We start from the raw sequence: 14,159 nt of genomic DNA on the forward strand, positions 1-14,159 counted from the left end.
ATGCATAAAGGCCGCATGCACTTTATTGATGCTGGCAAAGAAGGGGATTCCATCCCAGTTGTATCACACATCCAAATTAATAAAGCAATGAAAAAGAGTCTTTCAGCGTACTTGATTTTTGTGCGTGATAGTCTTGTGCCAAATCATCAAAGTGTGGATGCTATGTCTAATGATAGGCTGAATTTTCTTAATGCATTCAAAGACTGTTTTGCTGACTCGTTGCCAGGTGAATTACCTCCCCAAAGGCCCGAAGATCATTGCATAGATCTTGTGCCAGGTAGTTCTCCACCTAACAAACCCGCATACCGAGTGAGTGCTGCACAACAAGAAGAAATTATGAAGCAGGTTAATGAGCTTTTGGAGAAAGGTTTGGTTCAGCCCAGTTCCTCACCTTACTGCTCTCCTGTGCTTCTTGTTCAAAAGAAGGACGGATCATTCCGTATGTGTGTAGATTATAGAGCTTTGAACAAGCTTACCATCAAGAACAGATTTCCTATTCCACGTATTGATGATATCTTGGATAAGCTTGATGGCTCAGCTTGCTTTAGCAGACTTGATTTGAAGAGTGGTTATCACCAGATACGTGTGGTGCCACAAGATGTCCATAAGACTGCATTCAGGACAGCTTTTGGATTATATGAATTCTTGGTAATGCCTTTTGGTCTCACCAATGCTCCTGCTACTTTTAATCGTATGATGGATAGGATATTCCGATCCCATCGCAAGTTTACAGGAGTCTTCTTTGATGATATCTTGGTTTTCTCTAAGAATGAGCAGGAACACAGAACTCATTTGGTCACAGTGTTCGAAGAGTTGCGGAAGCATAAACTTTTCGTCAATGCTAAGAAAAGTGAGTTTTTCCTTTCAGAGATTCATTATCTGGGACATATTGTATCCAAGGATGGAGTTACAATGGATCCTGCAAAGATAGAGACTATTCGGAATTGGCCCGAATTGCAAAACGTACATCAAGTACGTAGTTTTCTGGGATTATGTTCGTATTACAGGCGTTTCATAAGGCATTTTGCTATGATTGCCACTCCTCTACATGATCTCACGAAGAAGAAAACTGTTTTCAAATGGACTTCAAAGGAACAAGATGCTTTCTTGCAGCTCAAGCATGCGATCATATGTGGTCCAGTATTGATTGTTCCTGACTTGCACAAGTCATTCGTGGTTGAATGTGATGCTTGTGGTGATTGCATAGGAGCTGTCCTAAATCAAGAAGGGCATGCAGTTGCATACGAGAGCCGTCGTTTGCATGATGCCGAGCTTCATATGGATATCTATGAGAAAGAGCTCTTGGCTGTGATTCACGCCTTAAAGATTTGGAAACACTACCTTCTTGGGGCTGAATTTGTAGTCAAGACAGATCATCAAAGCTTGAGATACTTTCTATCTCAAACCAAGCTTTCAGAGAAGCAAATGAGAATGGCAAATTTTCTTTCCATGTTTCATTTTCAGATTGTGCATACTCCAGGAAAGAAAAATGTCGTGGCCGATGCACTATCTAGGAGGCCTTATATTGCTGCAGTCTCAGTGGCCTCTCATGGAGATCTATCTGCTATGAGAGATTTGTATCATTTGGATGCTGATTTTTGCCATATATGGACTGATTTGATGGCTGGTCATTCACATGCCTCTTATGTTATCATTGAGGGTTATCTCATGAAGGATAATTGCCTATGTGTGGTGAAGGATTTGCGTCCAAAGGTTATGGACGAATGTCATGCTCCACCTTATGCTGGTCATAGAGGTATTATGCCTACTACTCGCATGATCCAGAGGTATTTCTTTTGGCCAAGCATGCGTAAAGATATTGAGGCTTATGTGCGTGCATGTATTACTTGTCAAAAGGTGAAATTTGACAGGCAAAAGCCTCCAGGTTTGCTTCAGCCATTGCCTATTCCCTCGCAACCTTGGGAAAGTATTACGATGGATTTTATTATGGATTTGCCTAGATCCCAGCATGGGAATGATGCTATTTGGACTATTGTGGACAGGTTTAGCAAGCAAGCTCACTTCTTGCCCGTCAAGAAAACCATTAAAGCTGATCATATGGTAAAGCTTTTTCTTGCTAATATTTTCAAGCATCATGGTATGCCTAAATCCATTGTTGGCGATAGAGATCCCAGGACTACAAGCCTATTTTGGAGGGCTTTGTTTGATAATATGGGTACTAAGCTTGAGTTTTCATCAGCTTATCATCCCCAAACGGATGGCCAAAGTGAAGCTGCGAATTCAGCTGTATTGGATTTATTGAAGTGTTATGTGGCAGATCAAAAGCATGCATGGGAGAAGTATCTTCCACTTGTTGAGTTTGCCTACAACAATACGATCCATGCTTCCACAGGAACGGCTCCGTTTGAGATTATTTATGGCAGAGTGGTCTTGCCACCCATCCTTCGTACCAAGGATGAGATTTTTGCTGCTGATGAGTATGTTCGTGACTTGGATGTTGCCTTTGGTCAAGTGCGGACAGCCATTGCAAGATCTCAGGATAAGCATAAAATGGCTGCTGACAAGCATAGAAGGGACATGGAAGTCAAAGAAGGTGATTGGGTATTGCTGAAATTTGAGAAGGCTAGGCTTCGGAAGAGGCCAGGACGAGAAGGATCATATCCTAAGCTTTCTCCTCGCTATTATGGACCCTTCAAGGTGATTCACAAGATCAATGAAGTGTCATACAGGCTTGCTCTACCTAGTCATTGGAAGATTCACAATGCTTTTCATGTGAGTCTATTTCGGAAATATGTGGGGCCAGATCCTGATGAGCCTGTCACAGAAGATCCGCCAGAGATTGAAGAGCTTGAGGAGATCCTCCAGCCAGAACAGATTGTTTTTCACAAGGAGAGAAAGCTACCTGCAGGAAAGCTTTCCAGGAGATACCTTGTGAAGTTTAAGAATTATTTGCCTATTGATGCCAAATGGGTAAATGAAGATTACTTTGCAGATTATCCGCAATTGTTGCAGGCATATCTTGAGGCTTTTAAGTTGAGGTCAACTCTTTAGAAGCCCGGGGGGATGTCACCAATTGGCCGACCATTTGGTCCATTCCCACATTTTTGCGTCTCGTTCACTTGGGGCCAGGCCGGTGTCTCATGTGAAGAGGCCAGTATTTTGCTGACATGGACGGGAGCTAGACTGGTGCCACCCGTGTGTTAGCAGGATGGTGTCGTATGGACGGGAGCCAGATCAGTGCCACCCGTGTATGACCTGGACTGTGTTCGATCCATGGGACTGTCACGCCATGGAAGGGCCAGTATTCGTGCCATGTTTTACCTATGGGACTGTCACACCTAGGGAAACTCGTGCCTGGAACTGTGTCTTACCTATGGGACTGTCACTCCATAGGAAGACCAGGATTTTTATGTTTTTATGTCGTGCCAGTTTTGTGCCGACAGATATTTTGTACATGTTCCATGAACGGGAGATATGTCCATGTTACTTTTTGCATATGCACACATGATTTGTATGCTTGAAACTGTTTTCGCATGACATGTATTCGTGTGTTTGCCTGCCTGACGTGTTACTTACTGAGCGGGGACGCCTGCCAGTGAGTCGTGAAGTGTGCTCTGTATTCTGACGAGTTTCAGTGCATGTGAACAGGTGGTAAGTATATGGTACATGTTGTTTAATGTTATTACATTCTAACCCTTTGATTTATAAGGATAGGGGATTCACACTTATTTAAAAGTGGGCACCCCCTTTGGGCACCCACTTTGGGGCCAAGGTGGGGAGCCTCACTTTTAAGTGAGTGTGGGGGTGGGCATGGTCACCAACCCCCACTAGTCCCCTTTCATGCAAGCGTAGAAAATCTTGAGTTGTACTTTTACATTTAATTTTATTAAAAAGGTTTACCCCTTCAAGCGTAAGCTTGCCATCGCTTCTTCCTGGCGTCACCCCTCGTAAGCTTCCTGACGACGGGAGTCTTGCTTCGCTTGCTGCTGGGGGTGCTTATGCTGCTGCTGCCTGCGCCTAACTCTCTACAGGCGGTCAGCACAAAATTGTAGGTGTGCTACACACAGGCTGCGCATGCCTCTTTAAGGCGGCTGCTTCCTCTACGCAATCTCCTACAGCAACCAGGCGGCTGAGTGCATCTCTGCTGGCGACCACCTTCTACTCGGCTGCTTCTACTGTAACCAGGCGGCTGCACCTCTATGCTGTTGCTCTTCACAGGCGGCTGATGTACTGCTGCGCTTAACCCATACAGGTGGTCGAAAGTGTTGCTGGCTGCGCCTACTACCCCAGGCGACCCTCTGCTGCTGATTGCACCTCAGCCTTTCCTGCAGGCGGCTGTCGCCTCCACAAAGCCACACAGCTGCAACTCTCTCCCAGGCGGCTGAATATTGTCAAGCTGCGCTGCCTTTCTTCTTCACTGTTTTTCAGTCGTGGCCACCTCCACCAGGACTATTGTGGCTGCTCTCACAGGCAGTTGTGGTCTCTCGTGGTGGTGCTGGTTTTGTTAGTTCTACACGAGACTGCTCCTTCATCAACAAGGGTGGTTTCAACTTCATCATTCCGCAAGATTTGGTCTTTCATCGACCAACTACAAGTAAGTGATTTTCAGATTTGAGTAAAGCATTAAATGTTTAAAATCTGGTAAAAGATTCGTCCCGCTCGGCCTACACCCGTTCGGTGCCGGGTTGTCCAAGCTATATGGGCGAACCTCGGTCCAAAGGTGCTGAGATCGGGAGAGCCAGGCGTTAGTACGAGAGCGCCTGTCTGTGCGTGGTCTCGGAACACCAGTGTGGTGCTCTCCGCGGAGTCCAGTGAAAGCACAGGACCGTAGCGATTGGACCACACCAGTGGTAGATCTGCTTCGAGTTTTCTACATCAAAATTCGACCTATTTGTTTAGTACTGTTTTCATATGTACATGGACATTATCTGGTTCTCAGAACCCATGGAGCATTGTATTCTTTAAATACTCCCAATAAATATATCATATATTGAGGGGGGGTCGGCCCGTTCCGGCCCCAGTGCTGGTGTCCATCTTTCCATTTCTGTTCATTTAAATTTCAAGTTGTTTTAAGTTGTCCATTTCATATTTGTGGTTTTAAAGTTGTGCTATTAATCGTGTAGGTGTCCAATTGAGTCTTTCCCACTTGACGGGATCGGTTTCAGATTACTCCCTCCCTGTCGGCGATCCGACCGAGAAAAACTAAGACTATCCTGAGAGCGAGAGAAAGCGTCATGCTGCCATGCATCAGTGATCCGCAGTGACATACAAAATCGCTCCCAAGCTGCAAGCTCGGTGTCGTGCACTGTAACATGACTGCCTCTCACCCTATCGGCCGGGTCCTCAAGCATGTTGAAGTCTCCCCCAACACACCAATGTGCGGCCTCGGGCAATGCATCTGTAACAAGGGTCCAGAACTGTGCTCTGGCACTAGCATGGTTGGGCGCATAGACATTGAGCACACCAAAGTGCTCATCGTGCATCCTCAAAATAACATACTATGCTCTACCAGGCACAATGACCCCGCGATCCACAATGGCCTGCCGCCATACATCCGCAATGACCATACATACTCCTCCCTGCCTCCCCAAGGGGCCAAAGCCTGCAGACCAAAATGTGTCCCATCTAGCAGGCATCACCGACCCATATCTCCGAATCCTGCTCTCACTCAAATGGTGCTCCTGCATCATCAGAATATCAATACTGCCCCCAACCAGGCATCTCTGAAGCTCCTGCCTCAAGCAACCACGATAACATACATAGTGTGCACCGCCAAGGCCCTGTACATTCCATGAGATGATCCTCATGGATGACCTGCTGAGGTGGAGGCTGTCTTAGCCACATGGCGGGCCTTCGCAAGCGGCTTGGATGGAGAGTAATCCCCATCCGAGCGGCTACGAATCTGCCCACCCGGTGTGCTGCATGAGTCTCGGACCAGGCGCCAGTGGCTGTGTCCCATAGCGACTGCCTCCCACTCGGAGAGAGAAATCTCATGTATGCATACATAGCCAGGGTCTCGTGCTAGGTCTGCCACTATGCGAACCACCAAATGTCGAATCCCGACGGCATCTGCACTCCCGGTATCAAAGACATGTGCCAACTCCAGAGTTGGGGTCTCCTGCGAGGGCAGGCCTTGGCCAAGTGGCCGACCTGCCTGCATATAAAACACTGGTTCGGGAGCCCCGAAAACTCCACTCTCTGATCAATCCATCCCCCCCCTATCCTAGGTAACTGAATGACCTTTGGAAGGGAGGAGATGTCAGAAACCAAAACTCTGACCGAAGGCAGGCCAGCTACTCTAGCCACCACTGAAGCGGCTGTGGGGCCAGTCTCAAGCACCGAGCCCACCAATGATCCGATCCTAGAAAGGAGCGGAGGGTACTCGCGGTGAAGTCGAGGGAAGCAAACTGTAACATGGAATAGGCGCTCTCCCTGCTTGGCCGCTGCTGGGTCGAAACCATGCTGCCAAGGTCTGAAGAAGGCCCGAGCGCCCCTGATGTCAAGGGGACTCATGGCTAGGACCTGGGCCACGCTTTGGGCTCTCTCAAACTCAATCTGGTAGTGTCCGCAGCCCAGTAACTAAACGTCCAGGATCTTGCCCACATTTGCAAGAAGGCGGGCCTGGAGTAGATCCCGGATCTCCCCTTTGCTGGGGCGGGTGCCAACTATACGGCAGATGGTGGAATGTGCCTGGAGGCATTCCACCTCTGCGGCGAGGCTCGCTTCCTCTTCTGGCGAAAGAGAAAGCCTGATGGGGGTATCCTCAGGGGCGGGCGAGGGGGTTGCGGAAGAGTCCCTCTGAGGTGGGGCGGGAGGAGCCTCCATCAGAGTCTGAAGCTGAGTCGAGGGCGAAGCGATAAACGGGGGTCCTGCAAGAGTCAAGCTGCACGAGAAAACGGAGCGGGGAGGGGAGGAGAGGGATGGGCGGAGAAAACAGAGGGGAAATAAAAAAGGAAAGAAAAAAAGAAGAGAGAAAAAAAGAAAAGAAAAAAGGAAAGAAAAAAAAAAGAAAAAAAGGGGAGAAAAAAAGGAGAAAAAAAAAGGAAAGAAAAAAAGAAGAGAGAAAAAGGAAAGAAAAAAAAAGAAGAGAAAAAAAAGGAAAGAAAAAAAAGAAAAGAAAAAAAAAGAAGGGGGGAGGGCGGGGGAACAAAAAGAGGGGGGGGGGGGGGGGGGGGGGGCAACGGGGAGCGAAAGGCAGAGGCGGAGGAGGGGGGGGGCAGCGGGGAACGAAAGGGGGGGCGGGGAAAGCGCGCAAGGGGGAGAGGGCAGGGGCAGGCAGGGGGGGCGGGACGCGGAGGAAGGGGGGGGAGTAGGTCACAAGGGCGAGGAGGGGGGGGTGCGAGCAGGCGGTAGCTCGAGCAGAGAGGGCGAAGGCTTCAGCGAGCAAGATGGTATCATGGCTAGATGAAGTATTCTTCCTCGAGTATCCACAGTTATTGGCGGACTATCTCGAAACTATGACCTTGCCGCCAAGCTAAGTAGGAGGGAATGTTACGTGCATCCATGCACTGTGGTACACGGTGACAAAGTGGGTCATCTCAACAGTGCAAGAAGCATGTACAGAAGTAGTACCTTGATAGGATATTTTTTCGTATGTTGTGACCCCTTTGTGAGCCCCAGTCTAGGACATGTTAAGCATGAGCTATGTAGGTCAGTCTCCCAGCCATAGGGGTCTGTTAGGTCAATGTCAAGTCAGTCCTCTTAACCCGCTTTGGAGAATTCAGAAAGTAGTCGTCATGTAGGTGCATGTAGATGTCAGCCTTAGGAGTAGAATGCATCAGAGGCATGCTAGTTGCATTCATGTAGTAGGGGCCAACCCTAAGGCCTACCCAAGGAGGGACAACCTTGCTATGGATATTAAATACCTTAGCCATCATGTAGACCGAGTCGGCAGCCCTTGTGAGGGCCTGGGCAGCAGTCGGCCAGGCCAGACAGTATGCGGCCAGGGCTGACTACAGTCGGCCAGCAACCAGACCAGCCCACGACCCCAAAGCCAGCATTTAAAGCTAATTACCTAGTCGTGGTAAATAAAAATAGGCCGACAGCCTTTCTGCCAGCCGACCAACATCCTTGTGGACATAAAAAAAGATGAGCAGGCTCAGTCCATAAAATCATCAGATACAAACCAAGTTCTCACGCAAACAGTCAAGCGTGTGTGCTTAGGCATCCAGCCTTTGCATACTTTCAGCAATCTTTGTGCTTTTCAAGCCAAGGCAAATTAAAGCTCAGTCTCTTCCCAAAGTTCTCAGCACACCAACCCTTAGTCTCGGGCCAATGTATTCTCTTCGAAGATTGCTTCACAGTCGCCTACAACTTATGCATAGTTCTGCTCAGCGTTTGGTCACTTTGTCCTTGTGTTTGGCGGTCGGTCAGTCAGTTTTTCTGCTCAATCTTGTGGACACAATTCAGCTTGTATTTAGTTCTCGAGAAGAAATAAAGCAAATACTCTTGCTTGAAGGAGGGGGGGGGGGGGTGTGCTCGCTTCAATGGGTAATTTGGTACCCCATCTAATGTCGTCTCGACTACATCTTCCAGTTCATGTATGCTGTTTAAAGGATTTCTAAAGACTCACTAAACTCAGGTTTAAAGAAGGCCTCATTGTTCCACACAATCCTAGCTTGGTGTATGCTACATGCTACGTGCTTAGATGCATAGTTTTCTACAAGATGCAGGGACACTTCCACGGCCGGTTGAGTGTAGCATGTAGCCTATTTGGTAGTGTGCCAAATCTAATCCAAGCCATCTCTATACCATTTGGCCTCCTAGGCCACCTTCCTGTGTGAATATGGGGATGCTAGTGCTTGGGCTGCTCAACCATGGCTACTCTTCATAATGGGTCCCCGTACTACAAACATGAGCTAGCTGGTGCTTGTACAATACAATATGAGGGTGGAGCATTGATATCCAACAATCATATCATCTGTTTGTGGCTGCACCTGAGCTTCCCCAAAATCTGTTGGTACAGTCTATGTACTCTTCACTCCAGCCTCACCTCCGGTTGCCAATGGCTGAAAAGCACTGTTGCTTTCATCATGCCTTTGGTGATGGATGAACCTGAACTTTCCCGTGCCATAAGCCTGATAAGAGTTATTGCAATGAGGTCTGTGCCTCGTCCTAATCTATTTCGAACTAATTGTTGGCTTGCTGACAAAAGCTCGTTATCAACAATTGGACCTGGAAGATAAATAAGATGGCAGAACCCTGTCATTTAGAAAGAGGGCAAATTCATATTAAAAATTTAAATGTGAGAGCAAAAAAATGAAAAAGTTGAATAACAAAACCTACAAGAGAAAACACAACCATTGGATGCATCAAGGTGTTGACTAAAAAGGGCTGACCATCCAAGTACATCCATCCCCCTGCTATATCCTGGGGCTGCAGTAGGCAGGATAAAAAAAAGGGGAGGATCAGCTGCTCTGAGCATATAATTTCTGTAGCTTCTTTTCAACGGAGTAAGGGGCCGAGATGTCAATAAACTTGTGACCAGTTTCATGGTCTTGGAATTTTTGTGCAATTTACAGTTGAAATGAAATATTTGGAACATGGCAGTCTTTTTTAAATGTTTTTTCTGTTAATTATTTTGTCTACTCAAATTGGAATGAGCTAACACAATATTTAATGTTTGTTCTGATCTTAGTTATTAGAGAAAAGGCAAAGAATTTAGGGTACAGAATATGCTCTGGTTTGTTTAATTTGGTTGCTTGTAGCAGTGTAAGGATAATATTGCATTTGATTTTGAATAGTTGAAGGCTTCATTATTGGTTTCTGCAATCTGTTGCAGCTCCTGTATGGATGTCTACGATGCATACAACGTCTTGCATGTATTATGCAAGTTTGCAATCATACTTGGAACCTTGCTATTACCAAACTGTCCAGGGCTTGCACAAACTGTGCAAGCAAGGACATGTACGTGAGGTGCTTCAGGCTATGGACATCATGGGTCAACAAGGTATGCAAATTTCTGAGGCTACTCTGGCTTGCATTATGCAGTGTTGTATTAGAGAAAATGACTTGATTGTGGCTAGGCAAGTGCATGCGATGTTCTTCAAGTATGAAATACAGTGGACATCCAAGCTTAGCTGTCAGCTCATCTACACGTTTTCTTCATGTGGAAGCCTGCCAGAAGCACTGCAATTTTTTCGCAGTTTGGATGAGCAGAATGTGTATGCCTGGACTGCAATCATTTCAGTGCATGCTCGGGCTGGCAATTGGGAACAAGCATTGATGCTTTACAAGCAAATGCAGACGTCCTCTGTGAAACCAAGCTCTCATACTATTGTTGCAGCTCTCAAAGCTTGTATCTCCTTAGCATCTTCAGAGAAGGGAAAGGTGATTCACGATGATGCCCTAAAAGAAGAGTTGGAGTCGGATCTATTTGTTGGTAGTGCCTTGGTTGACATGTATGCAAAATGTGGAAGCCTACAAGAGGCACTTAATGTGTTTGACAAACTGCCAGTCAGAGATGTGGTGTCATGGTGTGCAATGATTGCAGGTTTTGCTCAACATGGCTTTGGTCTGGAAGCTCTAAATCTGTTTGATAAAATGCAACAGGAGGGCACAGAACCAAACAAAATAATACTTGTGTGCTTGCTGAAAGCCTGTACAAGCATTACAGCTTTGAATCAAGGCAAGGTGGTCCATGCCAAAATTGTAAAACTGGGGCACGAGGTAGACACATTTGCTGGAAGCACCCTGATTGATATGTATGTTAAATGTGGCAGCTTAGAGGACGCACGTAGAGTCTTTGACAAGATGCATGGTAGAACTGTTGTGTCATGGAATGCCTTGATTTCAGGATATGCTGATCACATAAACGCTGAGGAGGCTCTTTATCTGTTCAAGAAAATGGGACAGGAGGGAAAACAGCCAGATGAGATCACCTTTGTGTCAATCCTTAAAGCATGTGCCATTACAGGAAATCTGGAGGAGGGCGAAATAGTCCATGCTGACATCAACAAAAGAGGGCTGGAGTCAGATATTTGTGTTGGAAGCACTTTGATTGACATGTATGCTAAATGTGAAAGACTAGATGCTGCACGGATAGTCTTTGACAGATTGCCGAAGCAAGATGTGGTGTCATGGTCTGCAATGATTTTGGGTTATGCAGACCACGGGTTTGGTGAAGAAGCCTTTCAACTTTATAAGAGAATGCGAGAGGGTGGGATACAACCAGACAAAATTACATTTGTATGCATTTTTAAAGCCTGTGCTAACTTGGGTTCTCCTAGTCTGGGTAAACTGATCCATGTTGACATTATAAACCAGGGGCTGGATTCAGATCTCATGATTGGAAGTACCATAATTGATTTGTATTTCAAATCTGGAAGTTTCCAGGATGCACACAAGGTGTTTCATGGATTGCCAGTACAAAATTTGGTCTCATTGAATTCAATGCTTGCAGGATACGCTGAACATGGACATGGCCATGAAACGTTTCAGATTTTTGAAAAAATGGCAAAGGAGGGCATTGAGCCAGATGAAGTCAGCTTTGCATGTATACTTAAAGCCTGTTCCAGCATAGCTGCATTAGATCAGGGCAAGTGGATCCATGGTAGAATTGTAGAAAAGGGGTTTGATTCAAATGTTATACTCGGGAACACCCTGGTTGACATGTATGCAAAATGCCAAAGCTTAGCAAATGCTTTTCATGTGTTTGAGAGGCTGCCAGTTCAAAGTGTGGTCTCATGGTCTGTATTGATTGCAGGATTCGCTGAAAGTGGGCACCTGCATGATGCTGTTTGTCATTATGAAGCAATGAGACAAAATGGCTTAGAGCCGAATGAGGTTACGTTTGTGTGTATTCTCAAAGCATGCACCAGCCAAGCAGCTCTGAACAAAGGCATGATGATCCATGCTGATATTACAAAACAAGGATTCGATTCTGATGAACATGTTGGAAACAGCTTGATTGACATGTATGCTAAATGTGGCAACTTACATGAGGCATGCAAGGTCTTTGACAAGCTGCTTGGGAAATCTGTTGTATCATGGTCTTCTCTGATCACAGGACACACTGAACATGGCAACAGTGAGGAAGCACTTCACTTTTTTTATAAAATGGAGCAAGATGGTATAAGTCCAAATGAAGTCACATATGTTTGCATTCTTAAAGCATGTTCTAGCTTAGCAGCCCTTTCCCATGGTAAGCAAATTCACATGGACATCATGAATAGAAAGCTTGACTCAGTATCAAGTATTGGGAATACTCTGATTGATATGTACTCCAAGTGTGGCTGTCTAGGGACTGCAAAGGATGTGTTTCACAAGTTGAATGCGTGCGACATGGTATCATGGAACGCGATGATTGGGGGATATGCAGAGCATGGCTATCATGAATTAGCGCAGCATTACTTTGATAGGATGCAGTGTGAAGGTTTAAGACCGGATGGTGTCACGTTTGTAAGCCTTTTGACTGCATGCAGCCATGCTGGTTTAGTGCCAGAAAGCTACTACTACTTCAAGTCAATGACCAATGATTTTGGCCTTATACCAACAGTAGAGCACTACGTCTGCTTGGTTGATGTGCTTGGCCGTGCGGGGCGGTTGATTGAAGCAGAGGAATTTGCTCTTAAATTGCCATCTTCACCAAGTTCTGCCGTGTGGACTGCCCTGCTAGGTTCTTGTGCTACGTTCAGAAATTTGGAGCTAGGAAAACGAGTATTTGAAAACCTTATTAAAGCTGACAAATGGAGCAGTACAGGATATGTGTTGTTGTCGAATATTTATGCAGCAAATCACATGTGGAATGAGGCATGTGAGTCACGAGACAGTGGAGCATGGAAATTCATTTGACTTAGGTTTTCCTCAAGGTGATAGTATACATGCAGAGCTGAGCAATATGCCCTGAAGGATTTCGTGTGTATCTTTTTAAAAAGGATGCAGGGGTTTTAGGGCTTTACAGCTGAGGATAGCTATGACTGGGTCTCATGAGAAGGAATGCAGCTGTCCCAATCCTCGTGTGACTCCATGATGGATGGCCATTATATCTGTGCTCGGACAGTCAAAGGGACGAACAGTGCAAAGGGTAATGCACTTGCATATTTTTCGCACGTCGCATCTAGTCAGAGGGTCAGATCTTGAAGTTGAGGCTCATATTTTTGCGTATGCCTGCAGACATAGCAGATTACCAATGGTCAGAACGGTCTTTGAATTCCATTACCAGTTGATAGCTGGAACATTATATTAAGCCATGATTTTATTTAGTCCTGATTACTCAAGGCTGCTGCAAAGAAGCTCAACCCCTCTTGAATCAGATGACAATGGAACTCTCCGATTTTTTAGCATGCTGAGCTGTGGAGTATAGCATGTTGTCGTATGCATTTTGTATACCAGAGGAGTGAAGTATAGTATGTTGTGGTATGTATTTTGTATACCAGAGGAGTTTGGCTGCCCCCCTCCCAGCCTTGCTTCTCTGTGTTGAATGGCAGTCATTTCCTTCTTTTACAAATTGACTGCATTATGTTGATCAACTGGGCCGCAACACCTGGCAGCGTGAGCGCGCTAGGCAATAACAGACCTGCAGGATCTCTGATTGCTTTTTGTAATATGAGACAGTTTGTGCACAGGTCAATATTTTATGGATGGAAGGCCTTTACTTTATGGGAGAGCAATATTACTGCCTTTGCAAGAGCCCTGACTTATGTTACCATGTCCTGCAGCAAGCAGCGAAGAAGGGGCATTAGTGGCTGGAGGCTCTTAAGGAAATGGTGAACTGACAGGTATCATGGCATGTAAATAAGTCATTCCCTGTCATTGCGAGAATGTGGTGTGTATAGGCTTATCCTGGAAGTGGATTATCTCTGTCACTTGAGCAAACGCAACACTAATAACACACAATACACAATATAAGCATTTCTGAAATTTGTGAAGTGAAATTGAAGAGAGGAAGAAGTAAAAAAGAGGGAGGGAAAGGGAGAGACTTAAAGGCAGAAAATCCTAACTTTGAGTTTTGCACACGAATCGATGGGGAGTTGCTATATTGTGTACTGTGTTGCCAATCAGAATTCAAGTCGGCCTCCCACCCTTGATTGGCATTATGGCATCTACCAAAGCCAACCCTTCCGCACCTCCCTTGGTCGTGCGACTATTAATTTTTCTCAAGATGAGCTCCAGATACTCCATTGCGACATTGAACATGAAATTCAGCACAACCTCATTGGTGGGAACTATGGATCCCACCCTGCCCGCTTCCAAGTGCG

At 46.0% G+C, this 14,159-nt stretch overlaps 1 pseudogene across 7 annotated transcripts in view; it reads left to right on the forward strand.

The window, feature by feature from the left end:
* The window catches only part of LOC147619699 (pentatricopeptide repeat-containing protein At3g09040, mitochondrial pseudogene), a 67,635-nt pseudogene extending 53,814 nt beyond the window's left edge, over positions 1–13,821 (forward strand). For 3 of the 7 annotated variants that reach the window (XR_015261884.1, XR_015261885.1, XR_015261886.1), the window contains one exon: positions 9,743–13,821. The product of XR_015261884.1 is annotated as a pentatricopeptide repeat-containing protein At3g09040, mitochondrial pseudogene, transcript variant X1 (transcript). Of the gene's footprint in view, positions 1–9,742 lie in introns of those variants that run through there. The other 4 variants (XR_015261889.1, XR_015261890.1, XR_015261887.1 and 1 more) reach the window with 3 other exon arrangements.
* The last annotated feature ends 338 nt before the right edge of the window (positions 13,822–14,159 follow it).

Source organism: Cibotium barometz, chromosome 33 (genome assembly GCF_041138505.1).
Source record: "Cibotium barometz isolate CiBa-2024 chromosome 33, ASM4113850v1, whole genome shotgun sequence".
NCBI lineage: Eukaryota > Viridiplantae > Streptophyta > Polypodiopsida > Cyatheales > Cibotiaceae > Cibotium > Cibotium barometz.